Genomic DNA, 13,766 nt, shown 5'->3' on the forward strand with positions numbered 1-13,766 from the left:
ACCACCTCTCACATCGCCTCACTTGATTTCAGACTGGGCTGCTCTACAACTTAAGAGCATGCTTACTTTACAGTATAACAGTAGGAAAGATTCAGACAAGCCGAAATCAAAGTAACTGAACAAAGCAGCTCTTCTGCGACCTGAACAAGTATCTCACCCAGTGCTTCTCTACAGAGAAGCGCAGGGATAGGCGTTTCAAGAATGCAACATAAACAGCCACTGACCTTTGACCTTTTCACTACATGGCAATATTTGGCAAAAACTTCATCAAATAACCGATGACCATGACTAATTCAATGGGCACTTAAACAGATTTCTTAAACGCAAGAGAAAATATGAACAAGGAAAAAGCCTTCAGACCAACAAAGTGCAGTAGTTTCTGCTGACAAGGGCATTAAAACCTTTCCTGAAAGTTCCAGGTGCTGCAGTGCCCCCAACATGTGTTCCGCAACCTCAGAGTGGCCATGACAGCATCTCCTCACGTCTCAGTTCAGACCAATCGGGGAGAGCAACACTGAGTAGGAGAACAGTTTCACTTCCTTGTTCTGTCCTCATCAAAAGCAGTCCTCTTTCAAGATATGGCGGGCAGTTTGTAGCCAGTCAACGAAACAGACTGAACAGCGAGGGGGGCCAGTTGGGGTTGGGGTAAATACAGACAATTCCTTCCCCAGAAAGTAAACGGTCCCCAACAATGACAATATATATCATATTATATACTATATATGGCAACAATGGCTGTCCTTCATATGAGACCTTAAACCAATGTTCTGGCTACTCGCTCATTAAAGATCCTAAGACAATGTGAGAGAATCTCCACCCTCGCCTTGCACAATCTGGCCTGCCTGAAGTTCCCCCTTCATTCAACAAGTGAAACACTTTCTCACTCCTCCACCTGATGTCCTGTATGAAGGGGCGGGGCAGGGGCTGCGGCATCTCACCCAGGTGTGTCAGAACTTCACCCGCAGGATGAAACAGGCCCACTCCTATATGTAATCTTTGGGGTCCTTCGGAATTAAAAGAACTTTACAACTGCAAATTATTATCAAGGCAGATGAGTCTCATTTTCTAGCAACGTATAAAGAAGTGACAGATCAGCCTGTTCACTTCTGTGTCTGTGGTTCCACAGGGTACATTTTCATGACCATTATTCATTGCTGTGTTAAGCTGTGATTAAACCCATGGGGATAAACTTGGCACAGGATGGCTGAGGGGCTAAAGCAAAGGTTCTCCTAAACATTAACAGGTAGCTTCTTTCTCCTGTACAAGCCACAAATCACATGCTCCTAGCCTACAGGAGCATCAGGAGTAAATACAAGCTGTGAAAGATTAAGACTCGTTCAGCAATGAGGGTTTGTCATTAAGATATATATAATCATTGAGGTTGTTTGCATTTGGTGCAGTATATACACTTCATGCTCTACAGGTGGCAAGACACAATTAGCACAAATCATGTACCTGCACCTGTAATTCAGATCTCTCCCAGGAGTACTTCCAGGGGTGTGTAGAATAACTCCCACCTGCGTCTCCACATCAATACTAAAGCTAATCACTCCAGGTGGATAGAAAGATATTTCGATGGAGTAGTCAAACCGAACAGTTCCTGTTTCTATGCCCCTGGTCTAAAGAGCAGAGCAAATTTGACAATAAACACGTCAAGTGAAAAACTGCTGATGAAGATCCTAATTAGAGTCTGTCATCTGTGCCCATGCTCTAAAAGTGAGCACCAAACACTCACGAAGGGCAGGGATTAAAAAAATAACAAGGTTGCTCATTTCACCAATGTTTGCTTCCGATGTTGCACAGAAATGGAGGAGAACACCAGCTGACTCTAGAAAACCAGATTTCGAGAAAGGCACAGACATTTCCCAACCATGGTGCATATTTATAAAAAGTGAGGAGACTTTCACTTCCCCCTTTGGGAAGTTTCGGTTCTGAGGTTATGAATCGCAACCAAAAAAAAAAAATCAGGACTGCAAAAGAGCTCTTCAAAGTGCAGATTCCACAGAAATGAAACCAAAAATCCCAGCCCTCCTTTTCTCCGAGGTTCTTTTGTCAACTATCTATTCGTCAGCAGCTTTTTCAAATTCATCCAGCCTCCTGCAGGAGGAGAAATTCTCCTAGACTCTATAGGGCTTCTGCCTCATGGAGCTCCTGATTGGTTCAGCCCAGACTTCTACCTAGAGAACTGCAGATGAAACTGTGTGACTGTGTGTGTTAATTCACAGACTGTGCTACTCACTAATGCCTCATCGAAACCCATTATTATAAGATTTGCCTAGTTTCAATTCACATTTAAATTTTTTTGCTTGCTCATTTTTTTTTTTAAAAGATGGAAAACATGTGATGACAGCACCTCCTGCACTGTCCCAACAGCAGTTTGTCCAAGAGGGAGTGAATTTCACACTCAGGGAGGAGAAAATGGGAGAAGAGCATTCTCTAGTACAAAATTTTAAGCCCCACTGGAAACGCAGGGTATGAAAATATGGCAGGAAGTGACCTAGATACCAACAGGACTGGCCTGGGATGGCGTTCACAACAGTAGCATGGCCTGTCGTGTAGAGTTAGGGCTGTAGTGTTATCGTGCTTCCCAGACCCCAGCAGGGTAAGGTACTGTCAGCGGCAGCCATGCCAGTCCTTCGGCTGACTGCCAAGTCAAGCGCAGCAGAGCAAAGAAAGACCCCCCAGGCAGAGGTCAACGAGGTCGCCCCCTGTGTCTCCGGGTTAGTACAGAAACAATATCCAGTCCAGCCATTCATATTCCAACCACTTTACCTACTACAAGGCTGCGGAGGAGCCAGAGCCTTTCCCAAAGGCAACAGGCAAAAGGAAGGGAACACTGTGGATGAGACTTCAGTCTATCTCAGGGCTGACAGACACAAGACACACTCACAGGGCCAATTTTCCCAGAAGCCAATTAACCGGCCATTACTGTCTGTCTTTGGACTGTGGGCATACACAGGAGCACCCAGAGGACACCCACGAGAATGTAGGGACTCCAGGAGGTCTGCTTAAGAAACGACACTTCCCAAGTCTTAGTTGCTCTCAAAGAAAATACAAAATAAATCCCACTGGTCACAGCTGTTCCCACTGTGGGCTCTTGATGCTTTACAGCATCCAGCCTGTTGACAGCCACCTAAGTGAATGAATGAGATTTGTAACACTGTTAACGTGCACTGCTGAAACCAGAAACTCAATACAGGAAAACGGTCAAACAATTAAACAACCTGTATAGCTGCAGTGAATCACTGAGAAGACACATTTTCGAACAACTAAGTATAGACAGTAATGACACACTGGAAGGCAGGTTAGTAACACCAGAACAGTTGCAGCATGCACCCTAAAAGGACGTTGATCGAGAGTGGTCTTTACAATTATTAAAAATCCCCAAAATCCCAGCAGTACATCTGTCAGTAACTCATACAGGAATTCCCCCAGTCAGCCTTTCAATCACTGCTGGGACATGAGCTACCACTTCACCTCTAATGCCTTAAGAACCACAGTAGCTACACTGAACAGCAAATAATCTGCTCACAGTGGACAATTGAAATAACAGACAATGAGTCTAATTATAGCAAAGAGAGGAGCTCGCTCCACCCAGGCCCGTACAGACCATACAAACTCACAAAGGGGAAATGGCTGGACTAAATTTAACAGTGGCAGACCTAGAAGTGTCACGCTGCAGTTATCCACAGCACCAAGCTCTGAAACAGAGCCGTTTCCCATCTCTCCCAGTCAGTCGCCTGTGGTGCAGGAAACGTCCCTGCAGGCGCCTCCACTCGATGAAATTGGAATCTCGTCATTGCTTTTCCCTAAAAATAGGGGTGTTTATATTCCACAAGGGTCTCCGAAGAATCTCCCGAGAGCATTTTCACCCTCAGCAATAAGGATGGAGGGAAAGATATACTATCTCCACACATTAATACATTACACCATCCCAATGTAACACCATAACACAAATTGAGATGCATTTCTTTTCTGTAATTGGTAAACTTCCATCTAGCTAAATAGAAAAGTCTTTAAACATTTTAAAAGGAAAATTCTTTAAAAGAAAACAGGTTCGAAGAGGGACAATAATGGAGTTTTGCAAAGTAGATTTCTGTGTAGAAAAGGGTCATTACAGGAGCAGCAGACATTTTAGGGGAGCTTTGATTACTTTATTCTCAGTCCTGTAATAAGATATTTTACAGAATAACCATTCCGAAACTCACTTGCTACCAGAAGGCATCCAGGGGAAAATTGACCAGACTGACAAGAAGCACTATTTACACAAATAGTTGTTGGTGTCTTGTTTTGCTGTGACTCTGGATAACCAGAGGGTGCCACCTTTAAACTGCTCCAGTAAGAGCCCTGCTGTATAAACTGGAAATCTCCAGGTCAGGATACCCCCTAGACAGGATGCCAGTCCATCATAGGGAACGCACAGGCATAAACACACTCACACTTGTACCGATTTTCACAGAAGCCAACTAACCTACCAGTATATCTCTGGACTACTGGAAGAAGCCAGAGAAACTGAAGGAAACTCTCTTGAAAATGGGGGGGGAACATACAAATTCCACATAGATAGCACCTCAGGAATCAAACCCAGATTCCCAAAGTCGCAAGGCAGCAATGCTAACCACTGCGCTACTGTACCACCCTGTCTGGTTAAGTAAAGGATCCAAAAATTCTGACAGACTATAATTGCCAGCCAGCGATTACAATAATTTCAAACACGCACACCTACAGTCAGAGAATGGTATTTAAGATAATGGGCAAAATACACGCTCACGTTTCTGGCACAATGCTGCCTTCTGAAAGTTTCAAGCAGAGCTTTGGAAGGCATGGTGGCAGGGCAGGGCTTGTATTCAAACACCCAGTGACATCACATCTCCAAGATGCTCACGGTTACGAGACAGCAGGTCAGGTAACTACGCCAGGGTTACGGAACATGAATAAGCCCCAAACTTCACAAGATAAAGATTACCAATGACTAACACAACATTACACCAGACATAGGACAACCAATGTTCCAGACTCATATCATACAGACACCTAACCTCCACACACCCTAGCCCAGAAACATCTCCACAACTCACATGAAGGGACTGACAACAGCTACAACACTATTTTACAGGTGCAATAGAACACTAAATAAGCAGCTACACTTCTCTCACTTCACTGCATATATTATGGTAGGGGCAGCAGAATAAGCAAATGCCCATATTAACACTGTATAAATGGAATTAACACTGTCCAAACTAGGTGTTGGACAATTAAGTTTCTCTTCAACTCTTCATTTGCATTAACACCAAAAAATCCAATTGTTTTGTTTAGTATGCAGTTGTGACATTTCTTACGCTGAAACAGAAACCTTTTTTTATTCTGACACACACGTGCATGAGGCAGGAAGTCATCCGTCTGCAAAATGTTAACCTCTTACTTCATTGAGCAACCGAGAATACTATAAAAAAAATAAAACGCACAAGACTACCCAAAGGAAGACTGCACTGGGAATTAAAGGATGAAACATCCACTGTCCCCGATCACAGCTCAGCAGGGGGAAAAATGCATCTCGTCTATCACATGTGAACACACTCTACGAAACATTAACAGGAGGGAAACTGTCAGTTACCAGCTTATATCTTATAAAGAAGCGGATGATTCTGTCCTTTTCTCCTCGAGGTCCTCAGAGCCGGCAGTGAGGTTTGCACGCGCTGCCCTCCACTCTGACTGCAGGAGCTCAGCACGCACGTGGTACCGAGCCGTAGCCCACAGCACGGATGCACAAGGCCGAAAACCATTAACTGAACACCAGGCTGCCTAACGGCTAACGCGGGGCGTTCTCGTCCAGCCGTCTCAGAATCAGATTTCCCAAACGCTACTGTTCACTGCAGATAACAGCCTGGGCGCTCCGTGGAGAACTGAGGAGCTCGAAGCGGTAATGTCCTGTTACCTGCTAGACGCGTATCTTACCCTGCAGTCAAGCATACACTATTTTTAGGAAGCTGTAATAGCGGTATTTAAGGACACGCTGTGCCACACTGGTGTACAACTGTCGGCATTACAGGGGCCCCAAACAGCTATAATCATGTCATACATAAAACGATACTCATATACTCTAACATATATTAGTTACAAGACCACAGATACAACCAATGCAAAGGTCTAAGATATTTTTTCAAAGCGTGGGGGGCACGATGTGCTTCATTAAAATTAACGAAAATAGTTGAGATCTGAGCTACAACACAAATGCAAAATGTTACTGTGCAGGTCATCACCGGCAGACCGTCGAAACCACCAAGGACAGCATCAGTCGCTGTTCAAAATGGTTTAGGCAAAATATATTCGCAGAAATGAAAATCAGTGCGTGTAATTGTACTGTTACGAATCAGGGATCGCCGGAAACCACACCAACACTTCTTAAAGTAGCCAGAAAGGACATAACTGAAGCTGACAACTTGATTTAAACAAAACACAAACTGGCCCCTTCTATCTTGTATGACCAGCGGCTCCCACCAACGTGTTTGTCCTGTAATCTCCTGGAGTCAGAGTCACATAATGAGTGGGTGCGGTAACTAACTTTAGGTCAAACCCGTGTTTTCAATCAAAAGTAAGACTGGTCACAGCAACGTATGAACAATCCTGAGACAGGGGGCGAAGCGTTTCGTTCACCGGAGAGGGGTACACAAGGTAGACAGGGGGATGATACGATTAAGTTGCTGAACACTTAGTGTAAAGCACTTTTCTATCACAGACACCGCTGCACTCCAGGACGTAAAAAACTGTACCAGATTAGGGCGAAGAGTTTGAACTGCAAATCAAGAGCAGCCAAATGTTAAAAAAATAGACGAGACTCGCAGATAATCTTGCTGTCAGGAGATCACTCGTCTAAAATACCACCCTCAAATAAAGTGGTTTCAACGGCCTACTCCGTTCGCACTTGCTCTCCCCTTCACGGTTCTGCAAGCGATCTCTTTCTCCGCCATATTCCACTCGGCTAGATGTGTTTCCTCCCTTCCGCCCGGCCTGGAGTCGGCACACTAACTACACTACTGCTGCTACACCGTGCACACCACTTTCCGTCTCCGGGTGGTGTGCGTAGCTTATCCCTTCGTAAAACCTGGAATACCCCCACCCCCCGCCTCTCCCCCGTCCTCTAACCCCGGATCATTGAGCTCCTGGCTCCGGGGACTTGATCCCCCCCCGGCCTGTCCTGGTCGCGACCCGTTTTGACAGCCCCGATCCCCGGTTAAAGTTGGACTCCGCTACTCACCGTCTCTCGCTCTCTCCGCCGCTCCGCCAGTGTCTTCGGATGAACTCCGGGCTCTGCGCTGCCGACGTCATCCCCCAGCCTCTCTCTCGGCGCTCTTAAAAGGGCAACGGCGCCTTCTGCTTCTTCGCCTCCTCCTGGGGCCGGCAGCCTGCGACCAGGCTCAGGGAATCCTCAGGTCCGGCCGGCAGGGCCAAACCGAAACCCAGATGTATTCAAAAACAGTGCAGTGTCGTTGCTTGGGTGGGTTTTATTCCAGAACGATGTAGCGTCGTTTGCATTGTCTCTAGTGCCAAATGCACGTAAGAGAGAAAAGACAAGGTCCCCCCTTAACGGGCATTGTGGCACCCTTTGCATGGCCGGGCAATGTGAATCTCGTAAAGCAACATTTTCACTTTTTATTCCGGGTTCCTTCCAAGCTTCTTCGGAGAGGAGTTCAGGGGCTCTTCTCCTGTGGTTTTGGCGATTTTAACCTCCTCTTTTGTGCTTACTTACAAAAGAGCCGGTAGCAAGCTCTAATATTTTTTTGTAGTTGATGCGACATCTTTGACCATTTTAACTCAACAAGCTCAGCTTAATTTGTCCGAAAGAAAGCATAATTTGTTTTTAAGGACGTTTCTTTCCGAAGGGGTTTAAAGATGGACTGAAAAGAACATAGGGTATTAAACACTACCTAAAAGTTTCACGGGTTATTCTTGTTGCTTATCCTGGACTGCCTCGCGTGGGCAATTCTACACTGTTGTTAATTGGGGACCGTGAAACTGATCTTTGCATTAAATATGTATGTTTCCTACCGGACAGCCTACTCGGGGACACTTTAGGGTAAAACTAAGGAGAAAGTTCACTTAAGTGTCTGTTGTATGGGTAGCCACAGAAACTTACCTCAGATTGTTTTACAGAGTTGGTTATAAAGTAGGTGCCCTGGGATGAACACAAATCAACGTTTATTGCCTGCTAATTCATGATGGAACAGTAGTTGAGTAGTTGCATTCAAATCATTCTGATTATGTTAATTCATTTTTATTAATACACACAAAACTCCTTTCTCATTACAGTTGAACTAAATCTGTGCAGTGTCCAGTACTGGTTCTTATAAAATACAGTTGCTAGGAAGTGGTGCTGTCAGAGCTTTCCCATAACCTATGAGTATTCAAGGCTATCCAGAATCCTATGGAACTGTGTCACTGTAACAAGCTGTAACAGATCAGGCCCATTGCACAGGAGACTTTCACAACATTGTGGGACACCTGCAAAAAAATGCTCCTGATCTGTCCTTTATGGTAATTGTAAAGCAGTCTCTTAGGGAGTATTCAGTCTGCTCAGAGTAATAACATTAAATAAGCTACATGACTGGCAAATTTAGTTAAACAGAATTTGATTGAGAGGCGACCTAAGTTGTTTAGGGTCTACCAAACTTTGCTGGAGGTCCTATTACTTGAAAGGTGAAAAGGCACAAGTGTCACAAAAGTGAGAACTTTAAGCGTAACTGTCAGCTATGAAGCCCAAATGAAAATATTAAATAAATCGAGTGACTAGAGATCATTGTACAGGTCCCATCCCAAGGCTGTATCTCAACACAGTCAGCTGAGAAATCAGAACATTCATATTAGAAATGGAGAACTAATCCTTACATTACTCAACAGATCCTTTGTGTTTTGACTGATGAACAGAGCGGAACATTAACACCATTTTAGTTTTTGAACAAAACAAAGCATTTATTAAGTTAAGAAACCCCAGGTCTCACACCCATCAATAATAACACAGTATATATCAAAGTGTGTATAGCTGCATGAGCTGCAAAATGCTATTGTCAACACGTCTAAGTAGGGAATATTAATTCCCGAAATGCTTGTCAGTACGTTTTCTGCTGTTTGAACTGGAGCTGCTGTGATTTCCTCCACAGGAGAAATGTTCCGAAGAGGAATCATATTAGGTACACATCACAGCGTGTACAATGTCACCAGTGGTCAGACTCATAAGGTTGAATCTGTAGGGCTTGAAACCAGAACAAAGCTTCAAGACAGTGCCTGCGTGCAGAAGAAAAATCAAACCATCATCAGAATTATAAATGATGATCTTGCCTTTTTACATCTGCATTCAGTCTGGGCCCAGTTCAGAAGCCTGCTGCTCAGTCAGGGATAGTGAAGACTTGCTGCCCAGTGTATCCCCATCAACTTATTTTTTTTTCCAAACTGGTGCTCCAGTTTCTTCGCAAAGACGTACATGTAGGCAGGTTGGCTTCTGGGAAAACTGGCCCTGGTGTGAGTGTGTGCGTGTTTGTGTACCCTTCAATGTACTGGTGGCCCATCCAGGGTGTATCCTGCCTTGTGCCTGTTGCTTGTCGGTATAGGCCCCAGCTCCCCAATAACCCTGTATTAGATAAAGCAGTACAAAAATGGGTGGATGGTGTAATATACTTTCATATGGAAGAACATGTACATATATTCATTTGGAAAAGTGAAAAATTAAAACATAAATTCTAAATAACTACTTTGAAATATCAACTACATGTAAGAAATCTAGTAAGTAAAGGATCAATACCCTCCAAATGAAGGAGAGAGTAAGTTTTTCAAGGAAAGCATGTTGTGTCAATAATCTTGGCTGTTGATCATGTGATACTGTTTTTCTTTTCTTCCATTGTAGTAATATTACTTAATTTACTATGGTAAGGGTTAGTGGTAAATAATTGTTTCTCCCTGCCTGTTTTATCTCATATTTTTGTGGTAAGAATCAAGCTCCACGCACAACATCAGACAGATAGTAGAATCAACCAAAGGAACTCAGCACAGTTTGGCCCTGTCTTCCATACTTTGCCCGCGCAATATAATTTCCAGTTCCTGAGGGAATCTGTTAACAAACAATTTACTGAACAGATAACTGACACCTCTGCCAGTGCTCTGCAACCCCTAAGGTTAGAAATGAGTTTGTTACTCCCCCCAACATCCATCTTAGATAACTCGATATTAGCTCTGCCACAGAGTGTGAGAACCCTACTGTACTTTTAAATAGGCAGAACGTCTTCACCTTATGTTCATAAACCAGGGTCCAGTGCTGATTTTCCCAGCTAAAAGATCCACCACCAGGCCATAGGTGCTTGGCAATTAATAAATTGTAAATCATTCTATTCCTCTCCATATCTCAAATAGTGTGACATTCCAAAACACATTTTTCATTGCTTCTGTTTTCTGTGCATTTTCTTTTTTCTTTGGTATTGAACTTTTTTTTTTTAATTTCTTGGGGTGGTGTGATTTTTCTAGTTTATATTTAATGGCATATTCTGTCAGAGGGGTATTCGGTGTGTTTAAAACCATGGTCCACACATTTGGACTGGGCTCGTTGAATGGTGTTGAAGATGCTGTTGCCCTTTTAAGATGGGTCATAGGAACTTCCTTTTGGAGAGCCCCTGGGCAGTAGAATCAATGCCATCAGTCTGATTGTTTACCTCTGACCTATTTCCGTTAATGCATTGAAGAAAACTAAATGGAGGTTTGTCACCATACTCTCTGAGAGAGCTGGCAGGGAAAACGTTGCAAAATGTCAAACACATCTGTTGGTGCCCTTCCTGTCACCCCTTCAGTGATGCTGTCAGTCAGTCAGTCAGAATGAAACACTTTTGTACAGAGTATGATGGGCATGCTTACAATCTGCTGTGCACCCGCACAGCTAAATACACTTTTTCCTCTATTTCGTTTGCAACAGCTTTACTTTGCTCAGTCATAAATGAACTAACATTTTTGCATTTGCATTTTTTTCCATTCTCTTTAGAATGTGGATACAAACTTGCATTTGACATAGAGGAGGCCGGGTGGTAAGAAGTTGTTGGAATCTTATTGGGGGCAATGAGTCAAAAGACGGCCAATAGAGGGCTAGAAGGAGGGACAAACAAATAAAACAAATGCTGGGAATGGGATGTTCAGTACATTCAATTTGGTCTCTGGGGATTTAAACTATGGCAAAAATAGTGAGAAAAAAATTCTAAGTTTTTGATGAAGGGAACAATCTTTTTCCCTGTGGTTCTGGGGGTAGTAAATCTGGGCTGCTATTTAACCACAGTGCCATCAGTCTACAGGGTGGCACAGTGAGGCACAAAAGTTAAAGACTGGGTGTTCATGTTGTGTGTGATTCTTTTACAGGTGGCACACAGGAAGGCATTGCTCTGCCCTTATGCGCAGTGGGTGAATGCAGCCCAGGCTGCAGTGTAAGTTTCCAACACATCTGTCACGCCCCAGACTGTTTCACAATCATGCACCAGATTCCACAAATTCTCACTCCCGGACCAATTATCCAACCACGTCCCTCTCCCTTCAGAATTTAAAGTTCCCTCACACACCAACCCATGCTCACTATTGAGAAGCCTCCCGAAGTATTCTCTTGTGTGTGTTTCCAACCTTTTTGACTTATCTCCCGGTTCCTAATCTTTGCTCCTGCCTTTTTTGACCATGCTCTTTGGATTGTCTTTCTCAGATTTCCCTGGTTATTGGACTCATTGCTTTTCCAATCGATCAAGCCCTTGGATTGTCCCTGTGCTACTCCATATTCTGCAGGATTCACGGTTATGCATAAGGATACTCCTATTCTACCTATCGGTTCCCTGACAGCGTCCTGCCTCTCTTGCAGTGTCAAAGCTCAGCAGAACAATATAAAGATCTCTGATGCACCTAGTATGCCTGTACATCTTGCTCAAGCCAGGGCATCGCAGCAGCTCTTAACTATTATTGTGTGGAAAGAAGCATGAATCACCTGGGATGTCATTAAGATAGGCTGTAACAGACATTAGTTACTGTTGTGTTCATTTATCAGATGGAAATTTGTACTCGCAGTGTAACAGTGCACAACAGCTAACTGTACAGTACCTGTGATGAAGCCCAAACTTATACTCTGACCATTGTATTCAGCATTAGAAGTGGCATGTCTTTGCCACTCACTTCTCTCGCTGACTGTTTGCTCCCAGGCAATGTATTCATTCCAATTCAAGTACATCACTAGGCAATAGATTATTCATATTCATTCAGACTCACTCTTGGGCACCCAGATTACTTTTTTACTCTTAACTAATACTCTATCACACGTATTTGTGTCTCACTGTCAAACACTTCAACCTTTTATCCCTCCTCTAACTCTCCTGGCTGATCCTGTTTGGCCAGGGTTACGTCTCTATGATACCCCTGGTGTCCCTGAGACAGCAGAAGCTGGTTTGTGGTTTGCTTCTTTATCACTTTCTCAGAAATCGCTGTCCTGTCTGCAGCTCTTAATGAACAGGGTATATTTGAGGATCAAGCTGTACTACCTAGAAAACACGTTTGAAGGGAGAAGATACCTTGCTGAGCAGTGCCTCGGTCCTCTTGTCACGTTGGTCCAGCTATCCAATCCTTTTTCCTATGCACACACTCCAAAGGCTAAAGACATACTCAGGCTAGCTGTGCCCAATTAATGAGATTTTCTCAATTAACATGCAGACATCTTGGCTCCAGGCAACACCATAGAGCCTGGGTTTTAAGCCAAAATGTCTGCTTTCTCATACAGTCACCTCTTGCTACATCACAGCATCTTTAACCCCAAGTCACGCATTGAGAAATGCACTTCTCATCAAAGTCCCAAATGAACAGTTGTTGTACATAGTTTGAGAGCACAGAAGAAGAAGCTGTCAGATCATCAGTGTGGCCACCAACAGTGTGTCACAAACTGAATTGCAATCCTCTGGTCAACCACAGACCGCATCTCTCTGCTCCTCTTTTTACAGCCAGGGCTGGCAGATCTTAGGTCAGGGGGGAACCAGCCTAAGAACGGCTGTTAAGAAACAGAGAGGAAATGTCAGTGAGGGGGGGTGGGGGCATAGAAGGGGGGAAAGCACAAGGTTTCGGGAGCAATTACAGCCCTATCCGGTTACAAAACCTTTCCACAGCGTGATGCATGCAGAGGATGGAGAAATAAACAAATCACGTTCCTTCCACTTATTTCTCAATCTGCTCAGGACATTTTCTCAGGTCTTTCGTTTAAACCACCTGTGAATTCAAGCACTTGAATTTACTATGAACGCATAACTTGCCAACAAGAAAAAACACAGTCTTCAAGTCTACATATCCATTTTTTTTCAATTTTTCCAACAAGCTCTAAAAGGGAGATTTAAAATAATTTTTTTTTGTGTATTTTAAAGTGTTAGCCTGAAAACGTCAGATCAGTCAGAACAAATTTGAAAGTTTGAAGACAAACCAAAAGTAGCAGATCCTGCATCCCCTCAATTAGGATTCAGTAAGGGTTATCCTAGGAAGGTTCTAGAAAGCCGTCCTCCACACCTGGTTTGAGATCATGACTTGCAGCAGGGTAGGCTCTCAGACGGAGGCCTGAAGCCTAGTAACTGTATAACAGTATTTGTTTCATCAGCTCACTCCATAGAGGAGCTGGAATCGGCTGCTTAGATTAGATATTTGGTGTGCATTGGCAAAGCTATAAGCAATGACCCTGCAATGGGGCCTCCTTTCATCTGACTTTTGGCTCACTTTCAACTCACGGTACA

At 43.9% G+C, this 13,766-nt stretch overlaps 1 protein-coding gene across 3 annotated transcripts in view; it reads right to left on the reverse strand.

The window, feature by feature from the left end:
• Nucleotides 1–7,346, reverse strand: part of rap1aa (RAP1A, member of RAS oncogene family a) — a 50,337-nt gene extending 42,991 nt beyond the window's left edge. The window contains exon 1 of one of the 3 annotated variants that reach the window (XM_006628303.3): nt 7,256–7,346. The gene's annotated coding sequence lies outside the window, so the exon portion shown is untranslated. Of the gene's footprint in view, nt 1–5,614; nt 5,639–7,255 lie in introns of those variants that run through there. The other 2 variants (XM_015342243.2, XM_069190286.1) reach the window with 2 other exon arrangements.
• Between the last annotated feature and the right edge of the window lie 6,420 nt (nt 7,347–13,766).

This window comes from Lepisosteus oculatus, chromosome 5 (genome assembly GCF_040954835.1).
Source record: "Lepisosteus oculatus isolate fLepOcu1 chromosome 5, fLepOcu1.hap2, whole genome shotgun sequence".
Classification (NCBI taxonomy): Eukaryota; Metazoa; Chordata; class Actinopteri; order Semionotiformes; family Lepisosteidae; genus Lepisosteus; species Lepisosteus oculatus.